General features: G+C 38.2%; 1 protein-coding gene across 1 annotated transcript in view; it reads left to right on the top strand.

Annotated features, from left to right (window-relative positions):
• The window catches only part of SGMS2 (sphingomyelin synthase 2), a 114,946-nt gene that overhangs the window by 88,565 nt on the left and 13,673 nt on the right, over nt 1-12,708 (top strand). The gene's annotated exons all lie outside the window — the stretch shown is intronic.

Below are 12,708 nucleotides of genomic sequence, written 5' to 3'. Positions count from 1 at the left end.
TTTTTTAGGGGAGTTTATTCCCTTATCAGCCAGTTAGTTTGTTGAGAGGGCAGCTGGTCGTTGGAACAGGTTCTTTGTCAAATGCTACCGATTTTTCCTGTAATTGGAATTTACTACATTTCAGAGGGGAGAAAAGTCAATTCTTCTAGTGCAAAATGGCCTTGAAAGCACAAGAATCCCCAAGTGTTTGAGCTTTCAACTTTGTTAGAATAAAGCTAACTCGTTGCAAGTATCACTTATAGGATAGTAGGTAATCATGTACATAAGCCTTACACAAGTTGGCGGGGGGGGGGGGGGACGGACCAAGGTGCATAAGGTTTTATCTCTAAATGTGACTCTCTCAGGGATTATTCCCAAGGGAATGTCAAAAGGCGGGAGAGATACAATGACCCGTTTTCAAAGGATAGCAAAGCTCTGAGGAAATGGAACGGAGTCTTGGGACACACTGTAGTCTGGATTGATTCTGGGCTCCCCAAGGGACCAAAGTGAAGCTATAGGATTGTTTGGTCCTGGTGTGAACTGGTGAGTTCTCTGTGCTAAAAATCTGTCCAACCTGTGCCCTTGCTTCTGATCAAGTTTCTGGGCACGCTTTACTTCAGTTCTTATATCCAAGAAGTTATCTCTCTTTCTTCCTAAGTTCCTTAAATCATGTGTTTATTTGGGTAAAGAAAAAAGAAGCCACTACTCTTGAGAAGCTACCATGGATCAGGCGCTGCTCCTTGGTTTCCTCTTGTTTAAAGCCAGGTGAATCTCATTATGCTCTTTTTTACACTTGAGGGAACTCCAGACTCAGATAGCTAAGTATAGTACAGGGAGCCCCGCTGGCTGATTGGCACACAATTGCCCAAAGCCCATAATTTTCCCACCATATTAATGGGATGGAAGAATCACCTGCCGTGGGAGGAATGCAGGAGAGGAAGAATTGCCTCTTCCAGAAATCTTTGGACAGCCAAGTTTTGTGCTGTTGAGAGCAAAGTTATGGAGGGCTTGAGCTTGAGCCTGTAAGATTCTTTGACCCACATTCAGCAGATTTCCTGTCTCCACCTTAACTCTAGTCCTCTCATCTATAAATATGCTCTTTCCTCTTTATATCCTCATGCCCTATTACTGACGTGTGATGAAGGGGGCAAAACCCAGGTGCCCCGTCATTCCTCTCCTGTCATCACACACCTGCCTCTGGCAGATGGCAGGGGCTCTGCGTCTGCGAGCAGACTGAGCCCCCAGAGCACACACCCCAGGTCCCCAAGCACACAGGGTTTTGCAGGGAGGAAGTGATACTTTTGAACATATTTTGTATTACATCTGGTCAGTTTCCCAGTCCATGGGTTGAAGGGAATGTTTACATTTGACACCAGGGGAAAGACATTTCCCTGATGTCTGCGTGGGTTTAAGCCGTTTTAACAAAATACCATAAACTGGGTGGCTTAAACGAAAACGTTTAATTTCTCACAGTTCTGGAGGTCGGGAAGTCCGAGGCCAGGGTGCCAGCATGGTCAGGTTCTGGTGAGGGCCCTCTTCCTGGTTTCCTCCCCTGTGGGACCGGTGGAGGAGTGAGAGCTCTAGTGTCTTTCTCTTCTTCTAAGGACACTAATCTCATCACCCTCCTGACCTCCTCTAAACCCAATTACCTCCCAAAGACAACCTCCCGTACAGTCCCCTGGGGGTTAGGGTTTCAACTAATGGATTTTCACCGGTGCACAAACATCATGTAGTCCGCAACACCTGGGTTTTTTTATTTTATACAAATACATCTTTTAAAAGCAAAGTGCACTTTTTTGTGCAAGATCTTAAGCTCTTTGGGTCCCGTGGCTTTTGGTAATCTGTGAGCCTGTCTCTGCAAGGCACTTTCCCACTGCTTCGGTAAACGGTGCCCTCTGTCCCAGTCAGGCTGCTCTCATCCCGGTCCTCTGTGCTGCAGCACCCAGTCCAACCACGTGAGGTGCTTCCCCCAACCAGACTGTCACCTGTGTACCCAGGAAGGCAGTGTGACATGGTGGCCCTGTGCTCTCTGGGTCTGAATCTCGGTTCTTCCAGTGCTGGCTGGGCGTGGAAGATGTCAAACAAGTTGCCTAACCTCTGTGCCTCGGTTTCTTTATCAGTGGGATGGAAATAATCATAGTCCATGTCTCACAGAATTGTTGGGAAGACTAAAGATGTTGTTATAAGATACACATTCGGTTAAGTGTTAGCCAAATTCAGTTAAATATTTTAGGTACCATAGTTCTAGCTCTGAGATTATTTACATATCAATATATCCAGATCTTGCTTGTCCTGATAGTTCAGCTGAAGTCTCATCTCCTGAAAACTTTACCTCACTTCTCTGAATCTGAGTTCCTCCCTAAAAGATACATACAAACTAATTGTCAAAATGTGAGATACACTCACTGATGTAAGATTTTAAAAAATATGTCCTGTTAACATACCAAATTTCCTTAAGAGAAGGAGTTGTCTTAGTATTCATTCCAGTGTCTAATAAAGTTGTTATCACATATAGCAAATATTTGTTGAATGAGTTTTTTTAAATATCATCTTTTGTGTTTGGAATATTAACAGAATTTATGAGGCTTCGATGAAAAGGAAATTGCCCGTCATGCCTCTAAATAATTTGCTTTAAAATAATTGAAGCACTTATCAAATCATCAGATGTTTATAATTTAAATGTTTCATTAGCCATCATATTATATGTATTTTATGAGATTTTAGCCAAAAATATGGATAGAAAAATAAAGGCTGAAGTGGAAAATCCAAAGACTTTGGACTCAGCCCCTAGGTTTAATTCCTAAGCAAGTTACTTTACCTTTCTGAATCATCATGTCCGTCCCTTCTGTAAAATGAGAGTGAAGAAACCTACCTCCCAATGTCATGGTGAGGATTGGAGATAATGTTTAGTAAAGCACTTGATACTACCTGACTCATTAATATGTATTCAATCTAATCAGAAAATAAATTCATGGGATTTTAAAACTTTTAAATTTTATTGGAAGGAATTTTAGAATTTTTAAATTGCAAGGATTTAGAATTTTCTACTTAATACAAGATACATATGTTTGTCACACTGTACAAGCTTTTGGATTTCAGTTGAGAACAATGTCAGGTGTTTAAGCTTATGTTTCCAAAGCCTCCACTCTGCCTCTTCCCCACATTTTGTACACTAATCAGATGCATGAATTGTTTTGCTGTATCTCTCCAGAAACATCCAGAAAAATGAGTGATGAATTCCTAGTGTGGAAACAGTTTTTTCTAATGCAGAAGGACAATTCATTCAAAGAGGTAAACTGCCGCTTGCCCTTGACCATTGAGTTAAGGGTGATTATCCCGGTCATAAATAGCTACAGCTGGTCCATCACAGTGGGGTTATCTGTTTGGTGCAATGTTGAACTACCAACAAAGTTACTAGATTTCACCAGAAACTAATCTAGCGAGCTGACTTTTGAATGACCTGCCTATATATTGGGGGAACACCAGAGTTTGGGCAAGTGCCAAAAGGTCTTAAGATTAAAGAGAGTTAAGCTCAAAAGCAGAAAAAGTTGTTAAAGGCTGTTTTGCTATACGACAGCCTTTCCAAGAGAAGTGTTGAGAAATCTGCTTCTGGAGCTATTTAAAATGAATTGTCCAAACAGAAAAATTCACAAAAATATGAGAATTAGCCAATATACTCTTTTTTAAAAAATTTATTTATTTTTGGCTGCATTGGGTCTTCGTTGCTGTGCGCGGGCTTTCTCTAGTTGCGGCGAACGGGGGCTACTCTTTGTTGCGGTACGCGGGCTTCTCATCACAGTGGCTTCTCTTGTTGTGGAGCGTGGCCTCTAGTCGCTTGGGCTTCAGTAGCTGTGGCATGCAGGCTCTAGAGCGGAGGCTCAGTAGTTGTGGTTCACGGGCTCCAGAGGGCAGGCTCAGTAGTTGTGGTGCACAGGCTTAGTTGCTCCGCGGCAAGTGGGATCTTCCCAGACCAGGGCTCAAACCCGTGTCCCCTGCATTGGCAGGCGGATTCTTAACCACTGCACCCCCAGGGAAGCCCAACCAATACACTCTTAACTAACGGGTCAAGGAAGAAGTCACAAGGGAGATTTGAAAATACTTTGAGACAAATGACAATGAAAAAAAAACACCAAAATGTATGGGATACAGTGGTGCTGAGAGGGAAATTTATAATTATAAATACATACATTACAAAGAAAGATTTCAAATCAATAACCTACCTGTAGTTCTTAAGGAACTGGAGAAAGAGAAGCAAACTACACCCAAAGTTAGCAGATGGAAAAAAATAAAAGTTAAAGTAGATATAGAGAATAGAAAAACAACAGAGAAATCAATGAAGCCAAAAGTTGCTTCTTGGAAAAGACCAACAGAATTGACAAACATTTAGCTAGATTGACTAAGGAAGAAGAGAAAGAAGGCTCAAATTACTAAAGTCAGAATGGAAGTGGGGACATTACTACTTGATTTTATAGAAATAAAGCATTTATAAAAGACTATGAATAATTGTAAGCAGACAGATTGGATAACTTAGATGAAATGGACAAATTTCTAGAAGCACAAAGCCAGCCAGTACTGAATCTTGAAGAAACAGAAAATCTAAATAAACCTTTAATAATGAGAATTGAATTAGCAATCAAAAATCTCCCAACAAAGAATAACCCTGGACCAGATGGCTACACTGGTGAATTCTACCAAATATTTAAAGAATCAACACCAGTCTTTCTCAGTCTCTTCCAGAAAATCGAAGAGAATACTTCCTAACTCATTCTGTGAGGCCAGAATTACCCTGACACCAAAGCCAAACAAAGGCACTATGAGAAAAGAAAACTTCACACCAATATCCCTTATGAATATTGACACAAAAAGAAACAAAATATTAGCAAAACCAAATTCAGCAGCATATTAGAAGGATTATACACCATGACCAAGTGGGATTAATTCCTAGAATGCAAGGATGATTCAATACATGAAAATCAATAAATATAATACACTACTTTAACAGAGTGAAGGGGGAAAATAACATCATTTCAATTGATACAGAAAAAGCATTTGACAAAATTTAACACCCTTTCATGATAAAAAAAAAGAAAACCTCAATAAACTAGGAATAAAAGGAAACTACTTCAACATAATAAATGGTATATATGAAAAACCCACTGCTAACATCACACAATGCTTTTCCTCTAAGATCAGGTAAAAGACAAGGATGCCTGCTTTCATCACTTTAGCATAATATTGGAAGTTCTAGCCAGAATAATAAGAAAAAGCATCCAAATTGAAAAGGAAGAAGTAAAATTAACTCTGTTCAAAGATGATACGATCTTATATGTAGAAAACCCCAAAGATTCCACACACAAACTATATTTAGCTCAAATAAGTGACTTCAGCAAAGTTGCAGGATATAAAGTCAAAAGACAAAAATCAGTCACACTTCTATATACTAACAATGAACAATCTAAAAAGGAAATTTAGAAAACAATTTGATTTACAATAGCATCAAAAAGAAAAAAATAGGAGTAAATTTATCCAAGGAGGTGAAAGATTTGTATACTAAAAAGTATAAAACATTACTGAAAGAAATTAAAGAAGATCTAAATGGGAAGACATTCCATGCTCATGGATCGGAAGACTTAAGATGATAATACTACACAGAGAAGTCTACAGATTCAATGCAATCTATATTAAAATTTCAATGGTGTTTTTTGCAAAAAAAGAAGAGCCCATCCATACGTTCATATGAAGTCCCGAGGGACCAAAACAATAGCAAAACTGTAGCCAAATTGTTTGTCCATATAGCCAAATTTGCCAGAATAGCCAAAACAATCTTGAAAGAAGAAATAGTTGGAAACCTCAAGCTTCCTGATTTTAAAACTTACTATAAAGTACAATAGTCAAAACACTGGTACTGGCAAAAGGATGAACATACAGACCAGTGGAACAGAATGGAGAGCCCAACAATAAACCCTTGCATTTCTGGTCAATTTTTGGCAGAGCTTCCAAGAGCATTCAGTGGGGGAAAAGACAAGTGTTAATGGTCCTAGAAAAACTGGATATCCACATGCAGAAGAATGGAGCTGGACCTTTAGCATATAGCACACACAAAAATTAACTTGAAAAGTGAATCAAGACCTAAATTTAAGAGCTAAAACTATAAAACTCTTAGAACAAAACAGTTCTAAGTGAAAATCTTCAGGACCTTGGATTAGACTGTGTTTTGACACCAAAAGCACAGGCAATAAAAGAAAAAAAATTACATAAATTGGACTTAATCAAAATTGAAAACCTTTGTGCATCGAAGAACAATGTCAAGAGAGTGAAAAGACAATCACAAAATGGGAGAAAGTATTTGCAAATCATAATATATCTGATAAGGGGTAAGCATTCAGAATGTATACATTCAGAATGTATAAAGAACTCCTACAACTCAAAAACAACAAAACACCCCAATTCAAAAATAGGCAAAGGATTTGAATAGACATTTCTTTAAAGAATATATACAAATGGCACATAAATATATACAATGAAAGCACATGAAAGGAATCTCAGCATCATTAGTCATTAGAAAAATGTAAATCAAAGCCACAATGGGATACCACTTCATACTCATTAGGATGGCTACTATGAAAAAATAAAAAGAACAACAAAATAACAAGTGTTGGTAAGGATATAGAGAAATTGGAGCCCTCATCATTGCTGGTAGGAAAGTTAAAACTGGTACAGCTACTGTAGAAAAAGTTTGGTGATTCCTCAAAAAGTTGAACATGGGGTTACTATATGATTCAGCATTCCATCCCTAGATAGATACCTGAAAGAACTGAAAGCAGGGGCTCAATCAGATATTCATATACCAATGTTCATCACAACATTATTCACAAGAGCCAAACGTGGAAACAACCCAAATGTCCATCGATGGATGAATGGATAAACAAAAGGTAGTATGTGCGTACAGATGGCCCCTAACTTATGATGGTTCAATTTAAGATTTTTTGACTTTACAATGGTGCAAAAGTGATATGCCTTCAGCAGAAACCATACACTGAATTCTGAATTTTGATCTTTTCCTGGGCTAGCGACATGTTACAGTACTCTCTGGAGACACTGGGCAGCAGGAAGCAGCTGCAGCTCTCAGGCAGCCACGCAATCGCAGGGGTAAGCAACACGTGTACAACCATTCAGTATCAGACAACCTTTCTGCTTTTCACTTTCAGTACAGTAAAAAAATTACATGATTTTGCCCAACTGTAGGCTAATGTAAGTGTTCTGAGCATGTTCAATGTAGGTTAGGCTGAGCTATGATGTTTGGTAGGTTAAGTATATTAAATGCACCTTCGACTTAACAGTGTTTTCAACTTAGGATGGGTTTATGGTTTATCAAGATGTAACCCCATCATAAGGAGAGGAAGATCTATACAATGGAATATTATTCAGCCATAAAAAGGAATGTAATTCTGAGATGTGCTACAACCTGGATGAATCTTTAAAACATTATGCTAAGCAAAATAAGCCAGAACAAATATTGTATGAATCCACTTATATGAAGTATCTAGAATAGGCACTTCAGAGAGACAGAAAGTAGAATAGAAGTTACCAGGGGTTGGGGGAGATAGGGAGTTATTGTTTAATGGGTACAGAGTTTCTGTTTGGGATTGAAAAAGCTCTGGAAATAGATAGTGATGGTAGTTATACATCATTGTGAATGTCCTTAGTGCCACCGAATTGTAAACTAAAAATGGTTAAAATGGTAAATTTTATGTTATGTAAATTTTACCACAATAAATAAAAACAAGCCCCTCCATATTTATTCCAGCATAATTTTAATAGAAATTGGAAATAACTTAGATATTTGTTAACAGAGAATTGGGCTAACATTGTGACATGCCTGCATGGATTTCTTAATAGTCTTGCTTTCACCTCTGCCCCTTTACAGAGCAGCCAAAATGATTCTATTAAAACATCAGCGTTAAATGAGAAGAGTAGGTTAGTGAACTAAATGCATAGTATGATGCCATTTATGGGGCGGCGGGGGAAATCTATATAAGCATAAAAGAAATCTGAGAGGAGATATATCGTACTTTTAACAGAGGCTATCTCCAGGTGGTAGAAAGACAAAGTGCATGCATGCGAGTGTGTGTGTGTGTGTGTGTGTGTGTTGTGTGTACTTTGTTCTATGTAGCAACAGCCTTAGTACCCGTTCTGTTTCTTGGTATTTATCTTACTGAAATAATCCAAAATGTATATATCACATTATTGTTCATAATAGCAAAAAAATTGAAAATAGCCTGTGTTGACAATAGCATATCTGTCAGATAAATTTTGAAATATTCCTAAACAATGAACTAGACTTTTAAAAGTCCAGAAGTCAACAAATAATGGCCTGCAGAATAAGTCCAGCTGTTGTCTTTTTTTTTTTTTATAAATAAAGTTTTACTGAAATATGGCCATGACCATTTATTTACATATTGTCTATGGCTACTTTCCTGCTCCCATGGCTCAACTGTACTGTTGTGACAGAGACCAAATTGCTGGCAAACCTAAAATATTTACTATTTGGCCCTTTTTGGAAAAAGTTGCTGAATCCTTGGGCTAGAATATAGTAATTAAAAATGATTTGTGGGAGAAAAACATGGAAAATGTTAATGATACATATATATAATATACATATCCATGGTTATAAATTAAACTATTTATAAAGATTAAAGATACCATAGATATATGTGTAAAACGGCTGGAAGGATACGTACAGAAATGTTATAAATTACTTCTGGGTGGAAAAAAATAAAAAGGTGATTATTATTTCCTCTTTTACAGTTTCTTGCATTTTCAAATTTTCTACAAAAACTATGTATTGCTATTTTTTGAATCAGAATAAAAAATCAACTTTCAAACATCTGGTTTGCTTTCCTAAAGGAAAGAGTAGGTCATCTTTCAAAGGGCCAAGCATGCTTACCGCCACCAGGAAGTAAAAACCCTATGCTTTGCTGAGGCAAACAGGTTATACTTTACCTTGTAAATGCACTTTATTTTTTCAGATTGTATTGACTAAGTATGTTATTAATCAGGGTCCAAGTTCAAGGTCCTGACAATCTACTTAAGAAGGTGAATCTTAGGGACTGGAGGTATTTCAGAATCCTTGTGTTAAGCTCCCTCATTTTACTATGAAGAAAAAGTCCGAAAGGTTAACAACTTGTCCCTGTTAGATCTGGGCAGACTCCCATTTGGTTTCCATGCTGAGTTCTGCAAAATAAATGGAAGTAAATGAGGGAGAAGAAAGGAACATGGATTCCAGCAATGCTTCGGCTTACATAAAAATCAAAGTCAGGAGTCCGTAACCATTATGGCCAGGCTAATTAAAGTAAGTGTATGTTTATTTTTTTAGAGGAATGTTACTCTAACCATTTTCCCTTCTATCCCTCTTTATTTACATACTAAACTACTAGTCACTGTTGTTACAATAACAATATATCACATAACTGTTACTGTGGGCATACATTTCACAATAGGTAACTAAGTCTTCTTACTTCACCATGTCTTTTCCTTCTAAGATATTGGATTTTATTCTATTTTATTTATTTATTATTTTATTTTTATTTATTTATTTTTTTGTGGTACGCAGGCCTCTCACTGCTGTGGCCTCTCCCGTTGCGGAGCACAGGCTCCGGACGCGCAGGCTCAGCGGCCATGCGTCACGGGCCTAGCCGCTCCGTGGCATGTGGGATCTTCCCGGACCGGGACACGAACCCGTGTCCCCTGCATCGGCAGGCGGACTCTCAACCACTGCGCCACCAGGGAAGTCCTTGGATTTTATTTTTTTAATTTGTTCTACTGAGGTAAAATTTACCTTGAGTGAAGTGCACAGTTCAGTTTTGACAAATGCGTATGCTCAAGTAACTAACACCCCAATCAAGACATAAAACATTCCCACCACCTGGGGAAAATGTCTCATGTCCCTTCCCAGTCAATCTTGTCCTCTGTCCTGATTTATATCACCATGAGTTAGTTGTGCCTTTCTAGAACTTTTAAATGCAGTTCTTCAGTATGTAGTCTTTTGGGTCTCGCTTCTTTACTCAGCATAGTGGTTTTTTTGAGAATCATCATGCTGTGGGGTGTATGATAACTTATTCCTTTTCATTGCTGACCAGTCGTCTATTTTACAAATATATCACAGTTTCCTTCCTCCTCTTCTTTTGTTGAAGGACACCTGGATAGTTTCCAGTTTGGGCATTAAACAAAAAATTTCTTCTAATCCTGGAACCTCTTTGTCCAAATAAAAAGTTTTGAGAATTGGACTTTGTTACTTTGGAGATGCTGCCTTCCACCGATATGTTTCAGGGTCCTTCCTCCCTTCATCTCTTCTCCAGGAAAATCATAATACATTCAACTGGAGAAGAATGATATGGGTAATACTGAAGATGGGCAAGTTTATTTGTTCATCACACAAGTCCTAAAGGCTGAATATAGAAAACAAGTTAATATCTTGGCCAGTCTCACAATCTAATTTTGGAAAGGGCAGGTAAAGCTGCAAGGGGTGAAAAAGTGAGACAATACGGCCAACCCATAGAGTTAAAAGCATTGTCAGGGCCCAAAGGTAATTATTACAATTACAGCTTGTACTTATCGAGCCTGAGCTAAATGCCAGACATTGTGCTAATTACTCCATCCAGTCTTTATGCTTGATGTAGGCACATTTGTTATCCCAATTTCATGTAGGGTACGTGGACGCTCAGAGAGTACATAAGGAAGTACCTAACACTATATGTAGAAGACACTCAAAGGAGTATATATGAAGCAAATCATAGGAATTTAAAGGAAATGAAGGGGTTAATTTTTAAATGGCTAGTGGAGTTGTGCCACTAAATAAATAATTAGCATTTCAACTTTCTCTTCTCATTAGCATTTTGCAAACTCTTCTTAAGCCATAAGCCCTCTCTGTTCATGCTCACTGACTCTGGATGGATATACTGTGTAGCATTCACCTCCCAGGGAATTACCAGCCAGCTGGACAATTGTAGTTTTACAAACAGAGTAATTTAACACCTCTCTCTTTTAACACCACTCTTTTTTTAAAAAATTTTTTTATGTATTTTTTTTTTTGGCTGCGTTGGGTCTTCGTTGCTGCGTGCGGGCTTTCTCTAGTTGCGGCAAGCAGGGGCTACTCTGTTGCGGTGAGCGGGCTTATTGTGGTGGCTTCTTTTGTTGCGGAGCACGGGCTCTAGACCTGCGGGCTTCTGTAGTTGTGGCATGCGGGTTCAGTAGTTATGGCTTACAGGCTTAGTTGCTCTGCGGCATGTGGGATCTTCCTGGACCAGAGCTGGAACCCGCATTCCCTGTATTGGCAGGTGGATTCTTAACCGCTGCGCCACCAGGGAAGCCCAACACCACTCTTGATAACAATAATAGTACAGATATTTTGGATATCTGTACTATTTGTACTGTTACCAACAATTCTGTTGTCTGTACTGTTACTAACAATTCTGGCTGAAATCCATGTACAGCAAGAAGGATTCCAGTGAGAAAGCAAGTGGTTTAAAATTATCTTTGGGGATTCAATTTTAAAATGTTTTCCTTAATGCCCTTCTTGTCCTCCTTTCCCTCTCTCCCCAGCCCAAAGATCTTTTAGTATTCTCTTCCTTTACTGCTACTGATTATTATATTATTCATCTATTTAAAATAGGAAGGATGGAGCAGAAAGTATTCCGTTTTCTGGCAAGAAAGCCCTGAATATCATTTGGGGAAATTCATCCCTAAGAAGCACTGAATGAGCTATGTGGTGTCATGTTTAAAATAGTTTATCCATAGTATGTATTATGAACAATGTAGCTTCCTCTATTAGTTTGCAAGGGCTGCCATAACAAAGCACTACAGACTTATTTCCTCACAGTTCTGGAGGCTAGAACTCTTAAGATCAAGGTGTTGGTAAGGCTGATCTCTTCTGAAGACTCTCTCCCTGTCTTGTAGATGGCCATCTTCTCCCTGTGTTTTCATGTTGGCTTCCCTGTGTCTGTCCATGTCCTAATCTCTTCTTCTTAAAAAGACACCAGTGATATTGGATTACAGTCCACTTATATGACCTCATTTTACTTTACCTCTTTAAAGACCCTATCTCCAAACAGTTTCATTCTGAGGTACTGGGGGTTAGGACTTCAACATATGAATTTTGGGGGAACACAACTCAGCCTATAATACTTCCTATCTGCATCACAGAGCTGTTAGCCTAAATAAGAGAATTACTTAGGAGAACAATGTGAATGTAATTATATCCTGTATAAGAGGGTGTCTGTTAAGGTCGTTAAATTAGTCACATGGTCAACTATTTTAAAATCATTTGTGAATTTAAGTTGCTTGTAAGGAAAGATGTTAGTGGCTACTATTTTGGAGAACAGGCTATGAAGAGAATCAGATGATATATTGAAGATCATCTGTGCAAACAAGTGGTAAAATTTTTTAAATTCTCTAAATTGAAAAAAAATGAGAAAAGTAATCTAACAATGGTTACTTATAGAAGATAAGAGGTGTGTTTTTTGGGGAAGCTTAAAATAATTTATGAAGAGCATGGCAAAAATAGTATTAGAACAGAGTAGATGTGAAATAAAGAATAAAAAGGATCAGAAAATGGGAAACATTTGTTCATTATCATCAGTTACGTTGATTTATACGAGACTGGCCTTTTAGCAGACAGAAAATGGTCTAGTATCGACAATTCTGTGTCAACCTAACATAAAAGAAACCAGA

This window comes from Globicephala melas, chromosome 5 (genome assembly GCF_963455315.2).
Source record: "Globicephala melas chromosome 5, mGloMel1.2, whole genome shotgun sequence".
Lineage (NCBI taxonomy): Eukaryota > Metazoa > Chordata > Mammalia > Artiodactyla > Delphinidae > Globicephala > Globicephala melas.
This window is presented reverse-complemented; position numbering and strand designations above follow the sequence as displayed.